Raw genomic sequence first — 11,798 nt, forward strand, 5'->3', positions numbered from 1 at the left:
TTCATGTGGCATTTCCTCTCTGTGTCTGTCTTCATATGGCCTTCTGCTTATAAGGATACTGATGCTGCTGCTGCTAAATCACTTCAGTCGTGTCCAACTCTGTGTGACCCCTTAGACGGCAGCCCACCAGGCTCCCCCATCCCTGGGATTCTCCAGGCAAGAACACTGGAGTGGGTTGCCATTTCCTTCTCCAATGCATGAAGGTGAAAAGTGAAAATGAAGTGACTCAGTTGTGTCTGACTCTTAGAGACCCCATGGACTGCAGCCCACCAGTCTCCTCCGTCCATGGGATTTTCCAGGCAAGAGTACTGGAGTGGGGTGCCATTGCCTTCTCCTTATAAGGATACTAGTCACATTGAATTAGGGCCCATCCTACTGCAGTTATGATGTCATTTTAACTAATTACATCTGTAAGAACCCTATTTCCAGATGTCACATTTTGAGGTATGGGGGATTAGAACTTAACGTATAAATTGGAGGGAGGAGGCAGGCGCGGAGCGTGTCCCAGAAGAAACCATGGCGTTGCTCAGCTGTGGTACCGCCGTCTGCGTTATTTGGAGAAGCCCAAATACGGCTGCCCCGCCGGCTTTGTGCCCTACTGCTCCTTGCCCTGCTTCTGGAAGCACAAAGAGCAGTGCAAGCCTGCAACTGGTCTTGTTGAGAAAAAAATAAGACCAGCTCTTACTGCAAAAACTAAAAAGTCTGTGGAAAATGAAGATGATGATGATGACTCTGTGGCTGATTTTCTCAATAGTGATGAGGAAGAGGATAGAGTGTCTTTGCAGAATTTAAAGAATTTAGGGGAGTCTGCAGCGCTGAGGAGCTTACTGCTCAAGCCACACCTCAGACAGTTGATGGTTGGCCTCAATCAGGCGGACGACAAGGCCAAGCTTATGCGGGCCTGCATGCAGGAACCCTTGTTTGTGGAGTTTGAGGACTGCTGCTTGAGTATCGTGGAGCCGTCTTAGAACAAGGATCCTTAAGGTGGATGACTGTGCTGTCTGCTCCTCCTGGGAGGCCATCATGTGTGGGCCCTGCCCAGGGCGGCGCTTCCAGGACTCAGCGGCCGAGGTCAGGTGGGCCGCCCCCGCCCCCTCTCCAGCACTGCAGGCTGGGGCACAGGCAGGTGGAGGTACTCAGGGTGGCAGACCCATGTGGAGAGAGAACTTGACATTCAAATGGTTGTTTTTAAGTGTTTTATTTTTGGTATAATTAAGACAAATATTCACTGAGTTTCCACACCCATTTGAGTAAAAACTTGCTAAGTGTTTCTAAATAAAATTATGGTGTGATGGTTCAAAAAAAAAAAAAATGGGGGGGAGGATACAATATAACCCACAATAGTTCCCATCAGACTGGTTCCAAGGTAGCCAATGATTAAGGTTGGTAATGACAATTGGATGAGTTATTCTACTTCATTGTTTAGTACCTTTTCCCTGGCAAGTGCAAAATGTGTTACAAAAGTCTTCACAATTCATGCCCTCTCCTGTATATCCACCCACAAGACTCTACCCTAGACATTCTTGTCTTTGATTTTTCAGGCCTTTTTCTTCCCAGCCCCCCACCAGCGAGCCAGGCCACTGACATATGCCCAAGCATCTCTATATATTTACTTCAGTCTGCTTCTCCTAATATACAAACCAAATGACCAGGGACAATGCTTTAACTCTACCCATTAGGAAGATTTTTCCTCTTCTCTATTTTTCAAAGCCTATCAAGTATGTGGCTATAAAGGAGCCACTATCTAATTTTGGTTTACACCCCCATACTAAGCTGACTCATCCATTAAACCAAATTTAGCCTTTATCCCTCCTCCTTCAGCCGATCAGCTGTTGGTGCAGCTATGGTGGGTGACATGGGAGTCTGGATTACTTGGTCCTGCAGCTTACAAGTATCTCAATTGTGCTTGAGCTCCATTTCAGATGTACTATTTCCATCTTATAATAAATGCTACTGGGTCCATCTGAACACCAAAAGAACCCAGACCATAACGGGCAGTTCTGGGCACAGGGTCACTTGGAGTCCCATGGTTAAGTGTTTGGTTTCTACCAAGGTGCAGTATCACACTAGGAGCTGTTTCTTAAAACTTAGGTAATTTTCTGCTACAGATAGAATGGCCCCGCTCAAGTCCCAGGGACTACACTTTGATTTTTCCACTGAGGCTTACCTAAGTTCTGTCTTAATTCAGTTTGGGCTGTTATAATGGAATACCCTAGACTGGGTGGTTTAAACAGCAGAAATTTGTTTTTTGACAGTTTTGGAGGCTGGAAGTCTGAGATCATGGTGCCAGCATCTTCAGGTTCTGATGTGATTCCCTCTTCCTGCTTTGGAGACAGTCACCTTCTCATTCTCACTCTGCCCTCATGGGGGGTGGGGGCAGCCAGGGAGAGCTATCTGGTGTCTCTTCTTCACCATCACGTTGGGAGTTAAGGCTTCAACATATGAATGGGGATGGGAACAAATTCAGTCCATAACATTCCACCCCTGGCCCCCTAAAATTCATGTCATTCTTGCATGCAAAACACATTCACTCCATCCCAACAGCCCCCAAAGTCTTAACTCATTCTAGCATCAACCGAAAAGCCTCCTCTAAATATTATCTAAATCAGATATAGTGAAACTCAAGGTATGATTCATCCTGCGGCAAAACTCCTCTCCAGCTGTGAATCCGTAAAATCAGACAAGTTATGTGCTTCCAAAATACAATGTGGGGGAGGGGGCAGGCATATAGGATAGACATTCCCATTCTAAAAGAAACAGGAAAGAAGGAAGGAGTGATGGGTCCTAAGAAAGTTCAGAATTTAGTGAGAAAAATCCCATTAGAGCTTAAGGTTTGAGAGTAATTCTCTGGCTCAGTGCTCTGCTGTCCAGGTCCTACGGGGTGGCAGCATCACTCCCAAGGCTTTGCTGTCTAGCCCCACTCCCAAGGCTTCAGGTAGAAGCCACCTGCCTGTCAAAACTGAGGCAGCGGCCCTGACGACCATCTCTTATTCTGTCCTGTCCAATGCAATAAATCCAACAGCCGTCCCTTATTTTTTCCCATCTCTGTCCTCTTCAGTTCAAATTGGCAGTGTTTCTGCTCATGTAATCCCATATACTCCTTTTCAAGTAATAATCTAGTAACGCTGTTGGTTTTTTCATTCAAACACGTTTTCTCATTTTTTGCAACATGGGTAGGCTGAGAGTCTTCTAAGTCATCAAGTTCTAGTTTCTCTTTGCTTTTTAATTCACCTCTCTCCTTTCATGTTTTACTCTAAGTAATAAGGTGAGACCAAGCCCTTCCTTCAGTACTTGGCTTAGAAATCTCCTCAGCTGAATATTCAGTTTTATCACTCAAATTCTACCTCCACAAAACACTAAGACACAATTCAGCCAAGTTCTTTACCATTTTATAACAGGAATCACCTGTCCTTCAGGTTCCAGTAACATGTTCCTCATTTCCATCTGAGATCTCACTAGATTTTCCCTTAATGTCCATATTTCTAGCATGTAACTTAAAATTATTCCAGCCTTTACCCCTTATCCAGTTCCAAAGCTGCTTCTGCATTTTAGTTACTTATTACAGCTGTACTCCACTGCTCATATCTGTATTAGTCAGGGTCCTTCAGAGAAACAGAACAGGAGTTAGATAGAGATGTAAATTTATTATAAGGAACTGGCTCATGTGATTACAGAGGCTGAGAAGTCCCAAGATTTGCAATCAGCAAGCTGATGACCTAAGAGAGCCAATGTGCATGTCCAGTCTGAGTTCAAAGGCTTGAGAACCAGAACACCTCTGGTGTAAGTTCCAGTCTGAAAGTTGGCAAGCTCAAGATCCAAGAAGAGACAAGGTTTCTGTCCAAGTCTGAAGGCTAGAAAAGACCAGTGTCCTAGCTATACAGTCGGGCAGTTGTAATTCCCTTTTACTCAGTTTTGTTGGGTTCTATTCAGGTCTTAAATTGATAGGCTGTGGCCCACCCACATTAGACAGGGCAATCTGCTTTACTCATTCTACCAATCCTATGTTAATCTCATCCAGAAACAAACCCCCACTCCACCTCAGACACACCCAGATGTTTGACCAAATTATTTGGGTACTCAATGGCCCAGTCAAGTTGACACAAAATTAACCACCACAAGCTCCAAACTGCATCTTTTCCCACTCTTGACCCCTCTAATACAAGAGTCTACTGGAATAGTGACAGAGATACTTGTATAGGAGACCGGACCATCTGAAGAGCCCTTCTGTTCTGGGTCTCAAAGCTGGAAATCTTCTGTTACCTAGTATATAAGCTGGAGAAGTATTCCTAGATACGGAATATGCCCCAGAAGATGAACAGAGATACCAAGCCCTGTTACCAAGATACCAGAGATACCAAGCATTCTTTGTGGCAGGGGATGCAAGATGCAACATTTTTTACGTGTAAGGATGGACCCTTAAAAACTTCACTGAAGTGACAAATCCTTGAATCTTTGCAGCATTTTTCTACTTTCTGGAGCATGGTCTTACCAATGCCTCCAGCATACTAGCCACCTCTTGCTTGCACTTGTCTGCCCAGCATAATATCATCTATGTAATGGGTCAATGTGATATTCTATGAATTGTCCAGGTGGTCCAGATGTCTTTTGACTATGACAGAGGACAGAGTTAACTTATCCTTGAGGCAAAACTGTACGTAAATATTATTATTTATCCCACATGTATGTGAACCTTTTCTGATATCTTCTCTAATTAGAATGGAAAATAATTCATTCAACAAATCACTGGCCATACACCATATCTTGATGCCTTATTAATCTGCTCTTGCTAAGTTGCTTCAGTCATGTCCGACTCTGTGCGACCCCATAGATGGCAGCCCACCAGGCTCCCCCGTCCCTGGGATTCTCCAGGCAAGAACTCTAGCAACAATATTATGCCCAGCACAGCAGGTGTGATTAGAGCTGTTACTTGCTAAAGCCTGCAATAGTCTACAGTCATTCTTCAGGATCCATCCAGTTAGTTTCTGCAGGGGCCAGACTGGCTAATTAAATGGAGACATGACAGGGACTGGGTTTCCCAGGTGGTGCTAGTGGTAAAGAATCTGCCTGCCCATGCAGGAGACACAAGAGATGCAGGTTTGATCCCTGGGTCAGGAAGATCCCCTTGAGGAGGAAATGATAACCCACTCCAGTATTCTTGGAGAATTCCATGGACAGAGGAGCCTGGCAGACTACAGTCCATGCGTTCATGAAGAAGTTGGACATGACTTAGAGACTAAACAACAACAGCAGCAACAAATTACAAGGTTGGTGCCAAAGTAATTGTGGTTTTGGACTGTTGACATCTGCCATTCGATACTGGAATATATTCTTAAATGTGGTTACGTTATTCATCATTTTAATACACATTTCTTGCTATATGTTTTTTGCTAATGAATTATTACTTGCTATGTATTTTATATATATTTTAAACTATGGAAATCATGTTAGACAAAAAAAGCAAATTCAAGCGATTTTCTTATGCAAGTTCAAAATGGGTCATAAAGCAGCACAATTTGCAAGGTCAACAACACATTTCTCCCAGGAACTGCTAATATACAATGCAGTGGTGGTTGAAAAAGTTTTGCAAAGCAGACAGGAGCCTCGAATATGAGGGGTGTGGTGACCTGCCATCTAAAGTTGACAATGACCAATTGAATCATCAAAGCTGATCCTCTTACAACTACATGGGAAGTTGCCCAAGAACTCAACACTGACCATTCTATGGTTATTAGGCATTTGAAGCAGACTGGAAAAGTGAAAAAGTTCAATAAGTGGGTGCCTTATGAGCTGATCGCAAATCAAAAAGAACTGTCATTTTGAAGTGTCATCTTCTCTTATTCTGTGCAACAACAATGAGCCATTTCTCAGATTGTAACATGCAATGAAAAGTGGATTTTATATGACAACTAGTGATGATCAGCTTAGGGGTTGGACCAAGAAGCTCCAAAGCACTTTCCAAAGCCAAACTTGTACCAAAAAAAAAAGGGTCATGGTCATTGTTTGATGGTCTGCTGCTGGTCTGACCCACTACAGCTTTCTGAATCCCAGCAAAACCATTACACCTGGGAAGCATGCTCAGCCAACTGATGAGATGCACTGAAAACTGCAGCCAGCACTGGTCAACAGAAAGGGTCCATGACAATGCCCGACCACACATCACATAACCAATGCTTCAAAAGTTGGATGAATTGGGCTACAAAGTTTTGCCTCATCCACCATATTCACCTGACCTCTTGCCAACCGACTACCACTTCTTCAAGCATCCTGACAACTTTTTGCAGGAAAAATGCTCCCACAAGCAGCAGGATGCAGAAAATGCTTTCCAAGGGTTTGCCTAATCCTGAAGCACAGATTTTTACATGACAGGGATAAATAAATTTATTTCTTGTTGGCAAAAATGTGTTGACTGTAATGGTTCCTATTTTGATTAATAAAGATGTTTGAGCCTAGTTACAAAGATTTAAGATTCAGGGTCCAAAACTGTAATTGCTTTTGCACCTAACTGTCAAATAGATCAATTCCAATTACATACACAGGAACTGAAGAAATGATCATTGGGTGGGCCCACAGACACCATGGACCCGCTGTTACTGACTTTAGCAAGGACCTCATTTACTACAAGGCCCTCATAAGTGTCCAGTCTAACAGGGGGCCATGACAATGCTTGGGTCTCAGGGTACTGATTTCCATTTTTTGAGTCAATTTTCTGGTTATCCCTCTTCCACATTGTATACAGTCACTATAGTAAATGGCCACAGGTCTCTTTGGGGAAGGACTGGAGAATCATTACATGTATAACTTGCTGAAGTGCTGCAGGATCTGCCATCTCTTAGTCAATGGATTTTGGATCTGAAAAGTGGCCCAAATCCAGACATTGAACAAGGGATAATGAGTTTTTGGCTAGGGTTGGGGGTGAGGGGGACCATCTTCAGTCTCCTATTTTTCCATCTTGGCCTATTTTTGGTTGTAGATGTTAACTTTACCTCTAGAGATGCTAGGCTCTATATCCATCTTCATAATTCCCTGTCAAGGCCCTTGGCTGCCAATCTTGTCAGAAGTGGCTCATCTTTTTAATATTTGTGGCCTCCTGGTGATTAAGTGCCACCATCTGGCCTGTATTACTTGGGGAAGGGGGATATCATTTCCATAGTTATTAATCAATCCCAGCTCTGTTCCAACCCCAGACTGTTCCTATGTCAGCCCAGACTTCTTGGTGATGCTCTTGCCCCTCACCAGAGGATTTCTGACGGCCTCAGTGAATGGTGTGTTTCCTGAGCCTTCCTGTGGAACATAATCCTCTGATGGGTCCTCTGGCCTCACATCTATTCCTGCATGCCCACTTCCTTGTCTTTTTATTCATTCTTCTACCACATGCCAGGGTAACTGAGACATTTCTACTTTACTCAGCATTGGCCATCCCTTTCTCTAGGTTCCTAAAAGCCCCCCTGCAGTTTGTTTCATCCCCAAGGGTTTTTGCTACGGTGCTAAATCCTGTACCTCCAGAAAGTGCTCCTAATTCAATGAATTCCTGATTATACAGTCTTATATTCCAGCCCCTTTGATCAAGCAACCTCAAAATTCAACTGCAGGATACTCTCCTGGCTTCTGTCTGTATATGCTAGCTAGTTCTTACAGCTCTTTGTATATAATCTCTTTCCTTCTGTATCAGGCCAAGTATGTTCTCAGCTGGGCTTCCCTAGGATTTAACTCTAGTTACTGCCCTGGCAGCCAGTAGAAGAGGTAGGGACAACTTCTATGTTGCCTTATGGGGCAGTGGCTCTGCAGTGTCTTTCAGCATGAAGGGAGTAAGAAGAAGAGGTAAACCACCTCTGCAAATTTTGAGAGTTCATGTGGGGCTTGCAGAACTAACATCCTTACAGATGTCCATTCAGATGCACTATCTCTTGTTTCAGGTTTTCTCAACCAGGGCCCTGACCTGTTGCCTCTTTGAAGTCCTGAGTCAGTGGCTTAACTGTCAGCTCTTCCACTATAGGAGATAAAAGCCTCTTTGAAAGCTACTAAAGAGGCCCACTGTCTCTCATACTTAACCATTAACCAGGGGAGAACCCTTGCTTTCTCCTTATTCCTTTCCAGAGTGTCACTACAACTTGGCAGTAACCAGTAAACTCCACTGCCCTTACAGGCATGTTTCTCCCCCAACCACCATGTATTTCACATGCCTGAAATTGTACCTGCAAGGGCTTTCTCCTCCACTGGGATGTTTTCCCAAATTGTTCTTAGTCGCTCAGTCGTGTCCAACTCTTTGCGACCCCATGGACTGTAGCTCACCAAGCTCCTCTGTCCATGGGGATTCTCCAGACAAGAATACTAGAGTGGGTTGCCATGTCCTCTGTCTGGGGATCTTCCCAACCCAGGGATCGAATCCTGGTCTCCCGCATTGCAGGCAGATTCTTTACCATCTGAGTTACCAGGGTAGCCAGGTTACTAATGATCAAACCTTTAGCAGCTAGATCACCAACTGTGTTAGTAACTACCCATGCCCCTACACTACTCGGGAAAGCATCATCTTTGTTTACAAGGTAGTGAGTGAGCCATCACACTTTCTCAACTTTCTATGTTTTCTTGGACCTCTCCTGGTACCACCTGTGCTAGTTTGGGCCCTCTAAGAGGCAGTTGCCAAAGTGTGATTTGACATGTACATTAGCTAGGGCTAGGTGGCTTAAACAATAGAAATTTATTTCTCACTCTTTTGGAGGCTAGAGGTCCAAGATCAAGATGTCAACAGGTTTGGTTTCTTTTGGGGCCTCCATCCTTGGCTTGCAGATGGCCACTTTTGCAGCATGGCCCTTCCTCTGTACACATACCCCAAGTGTCTCCTTACGCGTCCAAATTTCCTCTGCTTTTAAGAAATCAGCCAAACTGGGTTAGGGTTCACCTTAACAGGTTCATTTTAACTTAATTGTGTCTTTCAAAGACTCACCTCCAAATACAGTCACATTCTGAGGTACTGTGGGTTTAGAGTTTCAACATATGGATCCTTCAACATATGGATCCTTCAACATATGGATCTTGGGGAAATCACAATTCAACCCATAACAACATGCAAGATATTTATTAGGGGAGCTATCTGTCAAAGATAAAAGGGAAAGGAGAAGGGCAGGTGTGAGAGTCTGCAAACTGTGACTATCAAGTCACATACCTGACATCTATGCAGAGAAAAAAGAAATGATTGAGTAGGCAGGTCTTAGACTGCAGCACAAATTAAAGAAACTCTATGTTAGGCTGATGGGTCCTCCAGTCAAAGCTGCCCAGCAGAGGAGTCCCAAACGTTACAGCAATGAAGCACATTAGCAGCCTTGTGCAGTCACTTATAAGTTAGAAAACTACAGGCACATAAAGAATTCCATTTAGGGACCAGTTCTTACTGGTTTCTTTGCGTAGTGTTTCCAGTACACTCTGGCTATTATTCTGCCACACTTTATTTTGCTCCAGGACCCATGTGCCTAGCTCTCCAAGATGTTTTTATATCTTTCTTATTTTTTGAGTCCAGCTCATTCTCTCATGTTTACTTCATTCCTTTCCTTTCTGTCTTCTATGGCTTCCTTATTATTTTTTTTCAGAGGATATCCAGTCCAACTTTCAATGAAACATTTATTGAACAGGATTGATTATGGGCAATAAATACAGTAGGTGCTGGATTTTTATGCCCTAATGGTCCACTTTCTTGGGAGAAAACAAGATTTCCCTTCTTATCCACAATCAGTGCTACCTGCAGCTTCCTTTCACTTATGATATCTAGGGCACAAGCACATTTACCCTGAGAATTCTACATTCAAGTAATTTTTTGACACATTCACCATACTATCTGATAGTAATAAGGGCTGCAGAGCACCCTGCATCCCTGGGTGTTCAGGACATATTATTACGCCTGAAGTGAGCTTCCCTGGTGGCTCAGCGGTAAAGAACCCGCCTGCAATGCAGTTTGATCCCTGGGTCTGGAAGATCCCCTGGAGAAGGAAATGGCAAACCACTGCAGTATCCTTGCCTGGGAAATCCCATGGACAGAGGAGCTTAGTGGGCTGTAGCTGTAGTTCATGGCATCACAAGAGTCAGACAGGACTTAGTGACTGAAAAACAACAACAACCTATTTAGGTACATAGGTAATATTTATGTAGATATGTATAAATAGTTACTATATATTAATTTCAAAAGAACTTCAGAAGAGAAAGCATAATGAACTTAACTAAGCATAATGAAGCTTACCTATGGCCTTTGTAATAGAAAGGCCATATTAAGCTGACCAGAAACCTGAGGGATAAATCTAAAAGATGTCTGAGGACTGCTCTTGGAATTTCTCCTCAGTTTTATCAGTGTCAAACTTCTTATTGGCTAGGGGCCACAAAAACAAAATTCCAGTTGAACTCATGAGGGAAGGACATAAAGGACGGGGAAAACAGATATCAATACTCAGAAGGCTTGTTTCTACATTTCCTTAACACTGAATTGCCTTGGTCATTTACAAACCTAATCTGAGGCCAGGTCAGGAACTTGAGAGAAACAGGTCTGGAGAGGTTGAGGCCTTGACCAGTGGTGTATGATTAACCAAAAATGGAACACTGGCATTTCTCTTTCAGTCATACACCACCCACTAAATGACTTCCTAACTGGCTATCTTTCTTGAACATATCATTTACAGTCTTTCTATGAAGCCGTGAGTGTGCTCTCCTACCCTTAAGGGAAGGTAAGTTAGAAAAACAAACAAGACACTGCTGTCCGTTAATTCATGGATAATAGAAAAAACAGTGAACAATTTGAATCCCAGATCCAGAGCTCTGGGTCACTAGGTTGAAAGCCTGTGGTACTAGTGGCTGGGGGGTAAGAATGGAAGTCCCCTACACATGAATGAGTTCCCTTCCAAGAGCCTGTTAGTAAGTCCAATAAAGTTAGCCTAAGTACCCAACTAACACAATCAGCTATATAGTACTGTACTGTAATAGGTTTATAATACTCTTCACAGTAATATATAAAAAACAAACAAACACAAAAAAATAAAGAAAACACTTTTAATCTTATGGTACAGTACCTTGAAAAGTACAGTAGTAACCAGCTACATCACCACTGCTTTAGCTCACTTCAGGATATCTTGGGCTTGAAATAAAGATACTATACTACTGTACTCTATATAGTACTGTAAAGTACACAAAAGCAAAACCACTTGTAAAGGACGCACACATATGACAGTGTATGCCAGACATGTGAACTAACTTAGGTAACTGGACATGCGAAGGTACTTCCCACCTTTGAAAGTTTGCAACTTTCAACTTTGAAATTTCCTATGTAGGAGACTTACTGTAAAATTACCCTGGCCATGGGGAAACTTCAAGACTTTCCTACCAACTAAAACTCACCAACTTTTCTCAACAAACGAGCCATGGGAGGGGTGGACTGAAGTGAATGGACTCGCTCACAGCACCGGTACAGACGCATCCCATTATTTCCCAAGTTCAGTCCTGGAGGCAGTCACAGCACCTGGAGGAAGTCTGCGCCGGAGCCGGAAGAGCTGGGTATACAGCCAACAGCCGGGCGGGTGGAAAGCGAGGACAGCCTGGGACAAACGCTCTCTGATAGGGGCCCATCAAACCAGGGTTCAAACAGTCTGGCTCGCCATAAAATTACCCAGTTGACAATCTTGGGACAGGTTCACAACAACTCTAAAAAAGTGAACTATGACCACACACCTTCAGTTCCGAGCGCCCCTGGCAACCACTAGCGATTTAAAACGGAAGAGCGACCTTTGTCCCGCCCACCCTGGGCCGCCGGAGGCCCGGCGGGTTAG

The 11,798-nt window shown here is 43.7% G+C and overlaps 1 long non-coding RNA gene and 1 pseudogene across 1 annotated transcript; one reads left to right on the forward strand and one right to left on the reverse strand.

The window, feature by feature from the left end:
• Positions 1–516: 516 nt before the first annotated feature.
• On the forward strand, positions 517–983 carry LOC112585605 (annotated as a pseudogene).
• A 214-nt stretch (positions 984–1,197) lies between these two features.
• Positions 1,198–11,738, reverse strand: LOC123334032. Its single transcript, XR_006551770.2, has 2 exons — positions 11,371–11,738; positions 1,198–2,432 (listed from the first exon to the last, which is right to left on the reverse strand). It is a non-coding gene; the product is annotated as an uncharacterized LOC123334032 (long non-coding RNA).
• Between the last annotated feature and the right edge of the window lie 60 nt (positions 11,739–11,798).

This window comes from Bubalus bubalis, chromosome 6 (genome assembly GCF_019923935.1).
Source record: "Bubalus bubalis isolate 160015118507 breed Murrah chromosome 6, NDDB_SH_1, whole genome shotgun sequence".
Classification (NCBI taxonomy): domain Eukaryota; kingdom Metazoa; phylum Chordata; class Mammalia; order Artiodactyla; family Bovidae; genus Bubalus; species Bubalus bubalis.